Source organism: Echiichthys vipera (genome assembly GCF_963691815.1).
Source record: "Echiichthys vipera genome assembly, chromosome: 11".
Taxonomy (NCBI): Eukaryota; Metazoa; Chordata; class Actinopteri; order Perciformes; family Trachinidae; genus Echiichthys; species Echiichthys vipera.
The window spans coordinates 27,578,048-27,593,939 of NC_139836.1; the positions used below are offsets into that span (position 1 = coordinate 27,578,048).

General features: G+C 45.5%; 1 protein-coding gene across 1 annotated transcript in view; it reads right to left on the bottom strand.

The window, feature by feature from the left end:
- Positions 1–14,854, bottom strand: part of rasgrp3 (RAS guanyl releasing protein 3 (calcium and DAG-regulated)) — a 55,747-nt gene extending 40,893 nt beyond the window's left edge. The window contains exon 1 of the mRNA XM_083922388.1: positions 14,741–14,854. The gene's annotated coding sequence lies outside the window, so the exon portion shown is untranslated. The remainder of the gene's footprint in view (positions 1–14,740) is intronic.
- Positions 14,855–15,892: the final 1,038 nt, after the last annotated feature.

Genomic DNA, 15,892 nt, shown 5'->3' on the forward strand with positions numbered 1-15,892 from the left:
GTAGTAGTACTAGTAGCAATAGTAGTAGTAGTAGCAGTAGCAGTAGTAGTAGTAGTAGTAGCAGCCGTAGTAGTAGCAGTAGCAGTAATAGTAGTAGTAGTAGTAGTAGTAGTAGTAGTAGTACTAGTACTAGTAGCAGTAGTAGTAGCAGTATCAGTAGCAGTAGCAGTAGCAGTAATAGTAGTAGTACTAGTAGTAGTAGTAGTACTAGTAGCAGTAGTAGTAGCAGTAGCAGTAATAGTAGTAGTAGTAGTAGTAGTAGTAGTAGTAGTACTAGTAGCAGTAGCAGTAGCAGTAGCAGTAGCAGTAATAGCAGTAGTAGTAGCGAAAATAGACCAGCGGTGTCCAACCCTGCTCCTGGAGAGCAACTGTCCTGCATGTTTTAGGTTTCTCCCTACTCTAACACACCTGAGTCAAGGATTATCAAACCTGTGACATGCTGCTTCAGAACGAGCAGAGTATTAGACTTAGGTGTGTTAGAGTCTAATGAGCTACACATTGCAGTGTATGTGGAAATTTAGCGTATTTTTGCGCATGTATTTGCAAAGCTGTCAGACTAGTAGCGAATTAAAATTTCAAGCGGAAGAAGGCGAATACCCAGAACTAGAAAATGTATCTCCTGTGTGGGAATGCTTAAAGGTTAAAGCTACACTACAAAGCTGGCTTGAATGTGTTAGAAAAAGGTGAAAGTGGAGAAAGTGATAGAGAACAGTGGAAATGAACAAAAGTGGAGCATCTTTAATAGGATTTGAAGATTATTTCCACAGAGTTTTAATGTAAAATAAATATGAAAAACATTAATATTTGCAAAAGTATGGAAAAAGCTTAATACTTTAAAAAAAATAATGAAAAAAACGTAATATTTGCAAAAATATGACAGACAAAGAGGGGAGAAAAACCAGATTGTCAGACGGCAGAAGCAACATTTATCACAGACCGATGATCCTGGGGACAGTGACCTGAAAGAAGTCGTATTATAAGGAGTTGAAAAAGTGAAAAAGAAATAGTGGGCAATAAAATAGGATAAAATAGTATAGTATGTCCAAGTGAAAAACAAGTCATGTGCTGATGCTAAACTGAATTGCTGGCATACATTTGGATCAACAGTTGTATGAATGGGATTCTATGTGAATCATTTTAAGAAACAAATGGACTATTAATTAGTGAGTAAAAAAATGCACAAAACAGCAACTGAGGCAGGCAGGCAGACAGACAGACGGACGGACGGGCAGACGGACAGACGGACAGACGGACAGACGGACAGACGGACAGACAGGCACAGACAGACAGACAGAAAACCTGTAGAGGGTCAGAGGTAGGTTATAGTAAGGGTGTAGAATAACAAGCCTGGGAAACAACTAACTGTGTGCTTTCAGGTCCCCAGAATAACTGTTTATGCTGCTGATGGAGAATTGTCAAAGATCCACAGCATCAGTGCTGTTACGATCACAGATAATAACTTTTAGACAGTTGTCAGTTTTCCACAGCCTCACTGATGACTTAAAGGTTGGATATGTAGAATCTTTATTAAAAGCTAATTTAAAACAAAAAACAAACAAAAAAAATGCCATAAAAAAAACATTTAGCCTTTTAAATTTTTTGATGGGTTTGACAATGACTTTCTGTCCCGTTCTGTTTCCATTGCAGCAGCCAATAGCGTTGAGCATTGCTGGTTGCCAGAGTTGTCTGTTGCTACAGAAACAAGAATCATTCTGAGTTGAGAGATAGCTAATGGATTCCACAGCACTCACAGAAAGACTTCCAGCTGAAGACTGGCTAACGTTAAATACTGTTGTAAATGAACTGATGAGTCCAAATGAGTGGTTCCCCTGTTTGATTCATCACTGACATGGAGCAGGCTGATCACTGACACACTCTGCAACAAACCTGGCAACCCGACTGCTGCAATTATTCACCCATTATTTATTCATTATACTGTACAATACAACTATAACATTCCGATTAAGAACCTGAATCACAGTCAATACTAATGACGACATGACTGGTTGCTCAATATCCATTTTTTTCACACCATGGGGAAAATAATGAGTCTGTGCAAGTTTTAAGCTCAGCTGGAAGCACATTCTAGTGGTTGATGGCCGTAAATGAAAGGGTAAATTGTCCAAATGCAGTCTGATTTTAGATGCCATCGACAGGTCCTGCTTATTTGCTCAGAGTGGAGCTGAAAAAAGCTTGTCAGTGGTGGAGAAGAAGCATTGTAAAATATCTTAAATACCAATCAAACTTCTGAAAACAGTACGAGATTTTCAAAAAGTAGCAAACAGTTGCTCATTTACACTTCCAGCACATAATAATGACATTAGGATTCCTTTGGAGTTGTGCTTCTGGTTGCCTGATGAATGTAAGGCGTAGTTACACTCCTGCTCTATTTGGATCTGGACCAACTCCTGAGGGAAATATCTGTGGCTTTAGCAGCTAAATGCTCCACTATCTTCAGCAGCTATTCTCTGTGTTTGCTGCTGCAGTACTGTATGCTGAAAACAGCATCCTGCTGCTATTGGGAACCAGGTTGATAAGAACAGTGTGAGTGAACCAAAAATAGTTCAAGGTTCAAGTGGTGAATCTGCTGGTTACATCCTCCTTATATTATTAACATACCATAATATAAGAACAGTTGTGAGTATGGCATATCTTTTGGATTCTGTTTTCAAGAGTGTACAGCTCCAAATAGATTTTCTATGTGTCTGCTATTTATATCCTGTGCAGGGTCACAAGGGGTTAGAGGGTGTGTATGCATTATGCACTGCACAATAACATATGTTGTTGAGACACTCAAGCACTTGTCGAACCAATCTGAGTCAAAACATTCACCAGTCTATTTACAGATCCATACCAGCAAGCATCAAAGGCGATGAATGCATTCTATTCAAGTCAGTGTCCATTTAATCAGGCTCTATTGTCAGAGTGCATGTTGTAGGGAAGACAAATGGTAATGTTAATGTGTGTACTACAAAGCTCGATTAGTGGGTTAGCGAGGTATGTTGCGCTCAAAGCCTGGGTCAGCTGTGACGCGAAAGTCACTCTCTTTTAGCGTCGCTGTATCACCATGGTAACTGATGCTTTCACCCAAACCTGGTCTAGAGGAGGTTTTCAGCTCAGACTTAGAGCAAAGAGTGATGTAGACTATGGTGTTAGATGGGCTCCTTAAAGCTCAGAGCAGCTTCCTAGACTTCCTTTATCAGAGACACAGGTTCTCATCAGAGGCTCTTCACTGTTTGATCGTCTTTGTTGGACCTTATGTGGGAAATGTTACACAAAGAAGCTGTGACCTTAGTGTTGCTCAGTGTGTCTGTGCTTCACTGTGATTCTTTGTCACAGGTTCATATTATCATGCAGTTGGTGATGCTGAAACTCTAAACAATAATACGGATATGATATGAGTTGTAGCTGCGCTCGACTCATTGCTCGACATGTTTGTGATGTTTCAGAGCTTTTGCCCACTCAAACTATAAAGGAAGGATTTTATAGTGTTTAAGTAAAAGAAACCCTTCGGCTCAGTGACACAGTGGTAAAGTGGAGGCAGCACGTCAGTCTTGTAATTCTGCGTTCAGGGTTCGTCTCCCATGCAAACTGCATTTATGTGTAGTTTAAAAAAATGTGACATGGACATGGAAAACTTATTGACTAAAGGTTATGGAATTATGGCCAGTGTGGTGTATTACACCTTTGCTTTCCCTGAAATATAAAAATAAAGCAGGTCAGCATCACTCTACTGGGATTAAAGGCGAACAAATCTGCATTTAGCATTGTTGTTTTTAGACAATATGCAGAATCCTTTCACTTGTGAAATTATACAATCCGCTATTTTTTGCCAGCACGCCTCCCTAGCCTTTATTATTATACTCTTAACTTAAAACTTAATTGCTCATTGTAACGGGTATGGTTGGGACCCAATAGCAGCACAAAAACAGGCAGGTATCGTTGGTAACAAACTTTATTGGCTTGATGCAGGGAATAATCAGAGTCACGCCGCTGCAGGTAGCCACAGAGGAGACTTGAGTTACACTCACTCTGAAGAGCTGAACCAGGTAACCGCAGAGACGTCCACCTCCATCCCCTCATCCCTGACTGTAGGGAATGCGTCATCTGCATCCGAGGGTGGGTTATCGGACTCATCATCCAATTGTTCAGATTGATGGAGTGGCCGGGAAGGTGGAGTCCGTGGTCTGGGGATGTAACTGGTTCTGGCGGGTTGATCGGGGTGACGCTGATGAAAGTCCCTGACAAGGTGTCGATCCAATATGTGTCTGGCAGGAACCCAGGATCTCTCCTCGGGGCTGTATCCCTCCCAATCCACCAGGTATTGGAGGCCCCTCCCACGTCGGCGGGACTGCAGGAGACAACGGACCGTGTAGGTGAGGCCTCCGTCAATGAAACGAGGAGGTGGAGGAGGTGGGATGGCGGGGACCAGGGCACTCTCTGACCGGTTTGATTCTGGAGACGTGGAAAGTGGGATGAACACGCATAGATCTGGGGAGTTTGAGTCTCACCGCTGCGGGATTGATAATCTTGATCACCTCGAAGGGACCAATGAAGCGAGGAGCCAGCTTCTTTGACTCCACCCTCAGGGTAAGGTCACAGGTGGAGAGCCAAACCCTTTGACCAAGCTGATATTCTGGAGCCTGGGAGCAGTGGCGGTTAGAGGCAGAGGCATAGCGTCCAGCGGCTTTGAGGAGGGCAGCTCGAGTTCGGATCTAGGTCCTGCGGCAGCGGTGGATGAAGGCCTGAACGGACGGACAAGAAGTCTCTCTCTCCAGGGTCGGGAACAGAGGTGGTTGGTAGCCATAGACGCACTGGAAGGGAGAGAGGCCTGTGGCGGAACTGGTCAGGGTGTTGTGCGAGTATTCCACCCACAGGAGCTGTTTGGACCAAGATGAGGGGGATTGGGATGACATGCAGCGGAGTGCCGTCTCCATCTCCTGATTTTTGCGTTCCGTCTGACCGTTAGACTGGGGATGGTATCCTGATGAGAGACGTGGCCCCCAGGGGTGAGCAGAATTCTCTCCAGAAAACAGAGGCGAACTGGGGGCCCCGATCAGAAACCACGTCTACTGGGATGCCATGGAGGCGGACAACATGTTTAAGCAACAGTCTTGCAGTCCCTTTGGCAGGGAGTTTGGGCAGGGGCACAAAGTGGGCCATCTTGCTGAACCGGTCCACCACCGTCAAAATGGTGGTGTTGCCGCTGGACAGTGGTAGACCGGTGACGAAGTCCACGGAGATGTGTGACCATGGACGATGAGGTATCGGTAGTGGGTGCAGAAGACCAGCAGGAGCTGTGAGTGTGGGTTTGTGTTGGTTGCAGGTGGGGAAGGCGTTGACGAAGCTCCGTGTATCTTCAGCCAGAGTGGACCACCAGAAGCGACGCTGCACAACTTCCTTCGTCCGCTGGATCCCAGGGTGACAGGTGAGGTTGGAGCTGTGAGCCCACTGGAGGACCTCGGACCGGAGGTCAGGTGGAACATACAGACGTCCTGGTGGACAGGAACTGGGTCCAGGCTGGTCCTGGATGGCAGCTCTGACCCTCTCTTCCACCTCCCAGGTAAGTGTGGCGATGAGGCGTGAAGCTGGGAGAATGGTTTCAGGCTCTCGAGCCTCCTTCACCTCCTCCTGAAACTGCCGAGACAAGGCATCAGGTTTGACGTTGCGGGACCCCGGCCGATATGAGAGGGAGAAGTTGAATCTGGTGAGGAAGAGAGACCACCGGGCCTGGCGGGAATTCAGTCTCTTGGCTGACTGGATGTACTCCAGGTTCTTGTGGTCCGTCCACACCAGGAACGGCAGTTTGGTCCCCTCTAATGACGCCACTCCTCCAGAGCCAACTTCACTGCTAGTGGCTCCCTGTTACCAATATCATAGTTTCTTTCGGCCGGGGTCAACCGCCTGGAGAAGAAGGCACAGGGGTGAAGCTTCTGGTCGATGGCGGCCTTCTGAGACAGGACAGCCCCTACTCCCACGTCGGAGGCGTCCACCTCAACCACGAATTGTCGTTCGGTGTCAGGCATTACGAGGATGGGGGCTGTTGTAAAACGTCTCTTCAGGGACCGGAAAGCCTCATTGGCGGCCGAAGACCACTGGAAGGGCACCTTGGAGGAGGTGAGGGCTGTGAGAGGGGCTGCCACCGTGCTGTACCCTCTGATGAACCTCCGGTAAAAGTTGGCAAAGCCCAGAAATCGTTGAAGCTGCTTACGGGAGTCTGGAGTGGGCCAGGAGGTGACAGCAGAGACCTTGGCAGAGTCCATCTGGATGGTCCCCCTCCCTATGACGTACCCCAGGAAGGAGACGGACGTAGCGTGGAATTCACACTTCTCAGCCTTTACAAAGAGAGAATTCTCCAGAAGGCGTTGGAGAACCCTCTGGACATGGTGGATGTGTTCGTCTATGGAACGGGAGAAGATCAGGATGTCGTCGAGGTAGACGTAGACAAACTTATTGAGCATGTCCCCGAGTACGTCATTCACCAGGGCCTGGAAGACAGCAGGAGCATTTGTGAGGCCAAAAGGCATCACCAGGTACTCGTAGTGGCCGGTAGGGGTGTTGAATGCCGTCTTCCATTCGTCTCCCTCTCGGACCCGGACCAGGTGGTAGGCATTGCGTAGGTCAAGCTTAGTGAAGATGGTGGCTCCCTCCAGGAGCTCGAACGCTGAGGCGATGAGGGGCAGGGGATAACGGTTCTTCACCATAAAGTCATTTAGTCCTCGATAATCAATACAGGGGCGGAGCGTCTTGTCCTTCTTAGCCACAAAGAAGAAACCCGCCCCTGCTGGAGATGATGAGGGTCGCATGATGCCTGCGGCCAAGGAGTCATTGATGTAAGTGTCCATGGCTTCTCTCTCAGAGGCGGATATAGAGTACAGGCGACCCCTGGGTGGAACAGAACCAGGCTGGAGGTCGATGCCGCAGTCGTAGGGTCTATGCGGGGGAAGAGAGGTTGCCTTTGCTTTGTTGAAGACCTCTCGGAAGTCTAGGTATTCAGCGGGGACCCCCGACATATCTGGAGCAGGGCTGGAGCAGGTAGATGACTGAGGAGCGGTGGCTTGTTTAAGGCAGACTTGATGACACGTAGAACTCCAACCTAGGATCGCCCCCGTGGTCCAGTCAATGTGTGGATTATGACGCCGGAGCCAAGGAAATCCCAGGAGGAGTGGATGACGAGGAGAGGGCAGGATATGGAATTGGCGGGAGCAGGGACTGGCAGGCGAATTTGACCAACGCCTAGCTGAAGCGCTAGGTTGTTATCGATGATGTTGGCGTCTGAACCAGAGTCTATGAGTGTGGCAAGAGTCTGAGAGCCTTGGGGTAGCAGTAGTTGAACCTGGCACAGGGGACGTGAAGCGAAGGAGGGTCTAGAAGTGTGACTCACCAGGACCTCCTTCCTCACTGGTGAGCCTGACCTTTTACTGGACAGCTGGAAACGAAATGTCCGGGCTGCCCACAGTAGAGGCATGGGTTCAGAATCCCTCCCCAGTGTGCTGGGGAGCGGAGTTAGTTATCTCGCAGGAGCTGGAGAACGAGGAGTCGGAAGCCCCTCCCCTCATCCCTGACGTCGCTCTCGGTGTCTGGCTTGAATCCGTCTGTCCACACGGGAAGCCAGCTCGATGATATTGTCGAGAGAGGCAGGAAGGTCGTAGGACACCAGCTCATCTTTGATGTAGTCGGCCAGTCCAAGCAGGAAAGCGTCCACCTGAGCCGCCTGGTTCCACTCGCTCCGCCGAGCCCGGATGTGGAGGTCAATGGCGTAGTCAGTCACCGAGCAGCCTCCCTGTCTGAGACCCAGAAGACCCCCAGAAGCGTTGGGACCTCTGGATGCTACACCAAACACCTTGCGGAGTTCAGTGGAGAAGGCGTTGAAGGATAGGCAAGCAGGTGTGTGGCGTTCCCACTCGGCTGTTCCCCACAGCCGAGCGCGACCAGTCAGGTTATTTATCGTGAACGCCACCCTTGCTTCCTCGGAGGCGAAGGTGTGAGGTTGCAGAGCAAAGAGGATTGAACAGTTTGCGATGAATGGATTGCACCCCTCTGGATCCCCGGCGTAGCGTTCTGGGACTCCCACTCGAGGCTCAAGGACGGGACCAGGATATACCGGAGCTGGTGGAGGAGGATGACTCGCGGGAGCTGGCAGAGGGATGGACTGGGCGAGTGTAACGGTGAGTTGTTGAACCTGGGCGGATAGCGTGGCTAGCGCTTGCTCTTGGTTAGCTGCTGCTACCTGAATGTTAGCCGTGGTGGAGGCTAACATTACCTCTTGGTGCTGGAGCTGGGTCTCCACCCGGTCTAGGCGAGCCAGTGGATCCGGGTTGTGCGCTGGGTCCACACTCATGGCCAGATTGTACTGTAACGGGTATGGTTGGGACCCAATAGCAGCACAATTACAGGCAGGTATCGTTGGTAACAAACTTTATTGGCTTGATGCAGGGAATAATCAGAGTCACGCCGCTGCAGGTAGCCACAGAGGAGACTTGAGTTACACTCACTCTGAAGAGCTGAACCAGGTAACCGCCAGTTAGCCACAGGAGCCGACAGGCAGAATCCAGAAGGGGACAGTCGAGGATCGTGGTCAGGGACGGAAGGCTGAGGTGGTTTCCAGGAGATCGGTCAGGCAGGATAGTCAGAGGCAGGCTGGGTCGAAACCGGGAGATCAGGCAGAGTAACGCTGGAGAGTCTGGTGCAAGCATCGAGAACAATCTGGCAATGAGTGAGTGTGGAGTTGGGGCTTAAATGCAGCCAGAGCAGAGAGCACAGGTGAGTGGAGTTTGCTTGATGAGGGGGGTGTGTCTGATTGACAGATTGAAGCAGGTGCAGAGTGTGAGGCAGAGATGAGCTGTGACACTTATGAGCGTATTAAAAAATAATGCAGAAACCCTGACTTGACAAATTTACCGTTTACCATTGCATCCTATATGTTTATATCATGTTGATAGATCACGTATATCACGTATTGGGGAGAATGATTGAAATGATCTACCTGTTACTGAAGGAAGCTAAATGTTAGCTTTAGCCACAATCCTGCGGAGAAATTGGCAATGCAAATTCAGCTGCATACAGTTGTCAAAAACCAAGGGGTTGCCAAGTTGCCAGTCTAATACTCACACCTACGGGTAATTTAATGTTTTCTAACCCTGCGTCTATTGTGTGTGGGAGGAAACCACAGTCCCAAGAGAAAACCCACGCAGATACTCTTCACATAGGGCTCCCAGTCAGACAATATTTCATAATTTCACAACAGACTGCGACAGCAGTGCAAGTCTGTTCCCATCACCCATTTAAATCTCATCATATTGCTTAAATGAAAAGCCTTTGTCTCTTAGTGATGTTGTGTTCACAAATGAAATGGGTCTTGTGAATGTCTCTTTGTATATGAGCAAAGGGAACGGAGTCATACTTGAGAGTTTTTCTTTGTATTGTGCCCAAATTCCACTGCCTGCCGTAGATCCACAGTGCTGGCTTTATGCCTGCAAAACGCCTGATCAATATTCATATACAGTAGAGCTCAAAATCAAGTATTAATTCTTGATTTAATCTCTTGTTTTTTATTGTCAGGAATTTTATAAAATATCTGTGGCTACACCACTGCTGTACTAGCATGTTTATTTTTAAATAACCAAGGCACTTCAACAAAAACCTTTATTTAGTGAAAAAAAACAGTGAACTAAATTAGAGAACAGTGTTCATTGTGTCAGAAGAGAAGATTTCAACAATGATTTCTTCTCTAGGATTCAAAAATGAACAGGAAGTGTAGAGGCCACAGCTTTGAATGACTTCAGCACGTCTGCGCCCACAGGACATCACTAGTTTCTCACACTGCTCTGGTTTGATCTTGGTCCATACTGACTCAGTCTCTTGGGGGGTTCTTAGACATTACTTTGCTACCAAGGATTTTCCAGAGATTCTCTATGGGGTTTGGATCTGGACTCTGGCCATTTCATTGTTTCAATATTTTAGCTTCAAAGAACTGCTGAACCTGTTTTACGGTGTGACAGGGGGCATTGTCTTGATTGAAAATTGCAGCTGATTTGGAGACAGTTGCAGTGAAGGTATTGCATTTTGGAGGTTCACAAAAACATTTGCATTCACCCTGCCATGTTGCTGTAGAGGCCCAACTCCTGCTGCAGAAAACATCCCCAAACCATGACACTTCCTCCTCCAAATGTAACTGACTTCTTTACGCACTTTGGGTTCAGTCTTTCCCCAGTCCTACGCCCAACATAATGTTTCCATCAGACCAAAATAAAGTCATTCAAAGCTGTGGCCTCTACACTTCCTGTTTATTTTTGAATCCTACAGAAGAAAACATTGTTGAAATCTTCTCTTCTGACACAATGAACACTGTTCCTTTTCCCCCCTTATTTAACAAAATAAAAGTTTTTGTTGAAGTGCCTTGGTTATTTTAAATACACATGCTAGTACAGTGACATAGACACAGTGGATATTCAATCAAATTCTGAACAATAGAAAATAACTCTATTTCAGAATAAATCAAGTATTAATTTAGTCTGAATAAAGTATTTTGAACGGGGCCATGAGATCCGACTCCTACCAAAAAGCCATAATTCCCACTACTTTAAAAAAAAATGTATTGGTTATAATCTTGACTTGAGCTCAGCTAATGGCGTTGGACTAGTCTTGGACATTGCCCTCTGAAGTAAGTCATTTAAATGTCACTGTTAAAGTAAAGCAAATACATTAATAAAAGTAAAATGAGTATGAGAATCTGTACACAAGCAAGGACACTTTATAATGCTTGCTACTAACAGTGTGATGCATAGATGCCTCAAAAACAACAAGCAGGCCATTCTATAATTTTCAAAGTGGTTTCTTTTACTTTGTCTGTATGGACATCACGCTGCTTTCACAGTGCATACAACATTAATGCGTCATATGTCAATTGCTACAGGATACACACACTGACACACTCTTATGTTTTTTCTTCCTTTTGATTTTAAATCGTGGCTGTGCATGTTACAGTCAGCTGTGCCCTTTAGCGTGACTTGTGCTTTTCTGCCTCCACAATGGGTCGCTGTGTCCCTGCCTCTGGTTTGTAGATGCGTCATTGTGAGTTTTATGCATAGTCCAGTGACATAGGTTGTTTGTAGGTGCACACAGACACTCATTTTGCACACACACTGTTCCTTTAAAGCCCTGACTCATATTAAGATCAGTTTTTAACAGTTCATAAAACACCAATTTAACAAAGTTCAACAGAGGCAACCGTAATATCATTCCATCTTTGACTTTTAACAACACGCACACGCACATGCACACACACACACACACACACACACACACACACACACACACACACACACACACACACACACACACACACACACACACACACACACACACACACACACACCCAACACCAACATAGCGTAAAAACTACTTCAGACTGCAAACTATCATGTCCATATGTCTTGAAAGGAAACACACCAGCCCTTAAATGTTGTTCTTGCTGTCACAGAAACCTGCAGTTATAAATATCACACAAACTCCACAAAATCTATATCTCACAAGCAGTCAAATCTTACCCCCTGAACAGCAGTGTAACAGCATTCATCCAGGCTAAAGATCAGTTCCTTCACTGAAACATCCGTACAGTAACTGCTGCTGGATGCTCCAGGCTGCTACTGGCTATAAAGTAGAGAGACTCCCATGGTGGAGCTACGCTATGACCTCCTCCTCCTCTTGTTGGTAAACACAGCACACACACACACACACACACACATACACACATCAGGTATATAACATTTGTGAAAGCCTTCCACTGATTACAATTATATCCCGTTAAAGCGTAAAATCAACCCATGGTCTTTTTCGGAAAATACACTCATCAAATAAGCCATCGAGAGGAGGCCAAGGAGGGGAAGCTCATTTTTCCAGCCTACATCATAAATGTGTTTTTTTATTTACACGTAAATTCTACCCTTTGTTCCTTTTCAAGAAAATGATCTGTGACCTTGTCGTACCAACTAGGCGTCTTTTCCAGGGACTTGACCAGTGTCCTCTCAATGGCAGCAGAGCTAGGCTGCTCAAACGGCCTTGGCCCAGCTGGAGCTGCTGCGCCAGACTATTGTGAAGTGTGATCGCCTGTGAGTGTGAGTGATCGTGAGGGGGGAGAAGCTCTGCACCTTTAACAAAGACAAAGTCTCTGGGGATCGGTAAAGTCTCCGGATCAGTTCAGAACAACGGAATGAAAAACTTGGATGTTGATTCTTCAAGATCACTGATTCACTCATTTAGCTGTCAATCAAAAAAGGATTCTGCCTCAGACAGCTCATCCAATCATCATGCAGAAGCCGAGCGTCCGGGCCGGCCCACTGCCCCATAGACCCCCAAAGACGCTGAGTGTCCGATTGGCGGGACAAAGCCCAGCATTTATCCAATGAGCGTCTAGTTTGGCTGCAGTGGAACAACCCGCTCTACGCTTCCCCATTGAAGTCAGTAGAAGCTGAGCGTCCGACTGTGTAAAGGCTGTGGAGCTCTGGGGATGAAAGAGAAGGAAGTTGCTCTGGTTACCTGTGATAAGGAGCTGATTCTGAACTAAAGATGAAGGCTTTCTAGTGCGTATTTAGTCAATGAGATGTACACACAGCAGTACATATTTCACCACTTCTTTTTTTTTGGGTTACATTTTAGAGGAAGCTGAGCTTCCCTTGCAGTCTAAGAGCACTCGCAACTGATTGAGATATCCGGTAGAGTCGCTAACAGCCGGACATGGCTAACACTGATTAGCTCGGGGCAGTATGGTGAAGGCATTAAAACGTATTGTTTAACCACTAATACTGCTTAAAATAACACCATACCTCTGCAGTAGCATAAGAGTCCCTACACACATAATGAAGCATCAATGGGCTCCTTCCTTTTTGATTGCATTTGCTACTAGACTTGAAAGAGACGTTTAAATGCCTTCACCATAAACCATACATAGCTAATCAGTGTTAGCCACGTCCAGCTGTTAGCGACTCTACCGGCTTTCTTCGTTAATAGTTTAAACACAAAAAAAACTGTCTCGATGACTTATTTGATGTGAAGTGTCGAAAAAGACACCGGAATTACACTTTAATCTTAACTGTCTCTATTACTAATATTAACAATGCATAACAAGACCCACAGAACTTGGCATCTCCCACTCATTCCTTTAACCTTATTGGACCTCCCACAACACTTTAACCACCCACTGGACACATTGCATGCTTGTATGCGTCCCATTTGGTGACCACTGAACTGTCAATGAAGTAGTCAAGGCAACTAACTTTGTTTTTCCTGCGTTAGACGTTATGAACAGAACCTTTTAATCATCCATTCACACCTGCTTGGACATTTGGACAATTGTTAAATTGTCCACGCAAACATTTTAAAGGCTTTGGACATCAATGCTCTAATGACGGTCCAGGACTTTATCCACAAAGCAGTGCCAAGCTCAAGGTCAAGCTTTTGGTGTATTATAAGTCTGATTTACCAGATGTACAGAGCAGGTATAACACCAGATTAAGGCCCCAGGGTTTTGCAAAGGCACCTTTGCTGCCTCCGGGGCTTAGACCTGGTCAAGACGATTGTGATTGGTTTGAAGTTGTTGTCAAATTTGTTCACACAACTGACAGTCTAACAATTTGGCCACAATTTAGCACTCTGACTATAAACGGTCCAAACACCCATTATGTGATTGTACTAGGCCATATTACACTTACATAGTTCACATCTAGATGCCAGAACCGTACACACACTGGAGGAGCAGTTAAAGACAAATTTGCGGTGCATGACATGATGCAGATGTTTGCTGTTAGAACTCTCCTCACAAATCAAATTTTTTTGGTTCAGAAAATGTCTCCCTGTATATAATGTACGTATTCTTACAACTGCAACAATGTGTTTAAAAAAATGCAGACAGAGATTCCTGTCTTTTAACTCATATGCATGTAGAGCAAACAAAAGACAAAGTCTAGTCCTGCTGCTTTCAATCCTTGCACACCTCAATGGGTATGTAAATATATCAGTGTACATATCTCAGATACGTAATAACAAGCAACCATGCTGCAATCATCTGAGCAAACCCAAAACTTATGTTGTAAAGGCATGATGGTTTGTCTTTATTTATATAAACCAGACAATGAAGGGTGAAAATCTGTTTAATAACTGATACAATGAACTAATCGTGAAAACAGCAGTGTGTAGCAATAAATGCATTGTCCATTGGATTTCTACGGGTAATTATGTGACTTCACTGCATTGTTCTCTTCATCTGGGCTCCATTGATTGGATACGTGTCAAATGTAGGCAGATGAGTATCACACAACATACTGTACATACTGCCATGTACAGTGCAAGTATCAGTTTAAAATACTGTATCATGGACAAAGGCTAGAATTGGTTTATTTCTAGCAACTACCTCAAGACTATCAAACACAAACGGCTATAATGAAATAGTCAGTCCTGACAAAGACAACTTTCCCACTAAATATCTGACCGATGGGACTGTAACAAGATGAGCACATCTTTACAGGATTAATGCACATCCAAACCAGCACACAACTGTCACAATAGGCTTTTATACTAAATTTAAATTCACATTACAGATGATGTTAGAAAGGTATTTTAAGTTCTCATTTTGCAAAGCAATTCAGATAGTCACCATAGAGGCCATTATACTTTTTTTTTTAATGTTTTGATTACATTTTAAGGTTTCTCTTACAACATTTAGGAAATCATGTATACACCTTACCTCATCTGAGACTTTGAACCGGCCAGCACCTACCAGCACACCACATGGATCCATCTTTTAAACATGTTCATTGGAAATATTCCCCTTTTGTCTGTTCAAATCCACAAACCCAAATCCAGCTGGATCCAAAGGGCCGCTACTTAACCCAGCTTAGGTCTCCTTGCACTTTCTCCAGTCAGTGCTTAATCATTTTAAAACTCTTTGTCTGTCTTAGCCCTATAGCGTACTGCTGCTTATTCAGCCAGCACGGATCCCTGTATCTGAGTTGTTTGTCTAAATGGCCACTAGACTTCCTGCAATTCTTTCCCAACTTAGTTTTCCTGCCTGTGTTGGTTGGTTTTCCTGGACTGTGCTAAATTTAGGGACCACACAAGGTAAAGTGGAAAAGAGCAGAGCCGGAAATGTATCACAATATGCTTGTGCGCACGTTTGTTTCTGTGCGTCCTGTCGGGAATCCCACAACATTCATGTTGACTTTATAAGTTAAATGTCCAAGTAAGGATATATTTATTTTAGCATGTCTGAGACTGGTGTTCTACCTACCTGCTTTACAAGTAGAGTGAAGTAAGCATGTATTTGTGTGTGCGTGCTTGTGTGTGTGTGTGTGTGTGTGTGTGTGTGTGTGTGTGTGTGTGTGTGTGTGTGTGTGTGTGTGTGTGTGTGTGCCTGCCTACATTGTTGCTCTGTGCCTGTGTGAGAGGGTCAACCCATCCCATATTCCCCTCTAATGACGTTGTACACATTGTTTTGTCTCTCTGGACTTCTAAAAATGTCTGCCCAAACAAAAACACTGACTGGACATCCTGCTGCCTGGCTGGACAAAAAGACTTGAACTTTTATTGTCTCACACATTTTCAACAAGGGGCTGTATGAGGGCTGATGGAAAAAGTGTAATTCCGGCACACAATCATCCCATGGTCTTTTTCAGCACTCACATACATCAAATAAGCCATCAAAACAGTTTTTTTCCTGTATGAACCATTGTCGGAAAAATCTGTTAGAGTCGCTAACAGCTGGACGTGGCTAACACTGATTAGCTCGGGGCAGTACGGTGATGGCATTAAAACGTCTTTTTTAACCACTAATACTGCTCGAAAAAACACCAAACCTCTGTAGCAGCAGCACGAGAAGTGTCCCTACAAAGAAAACAAA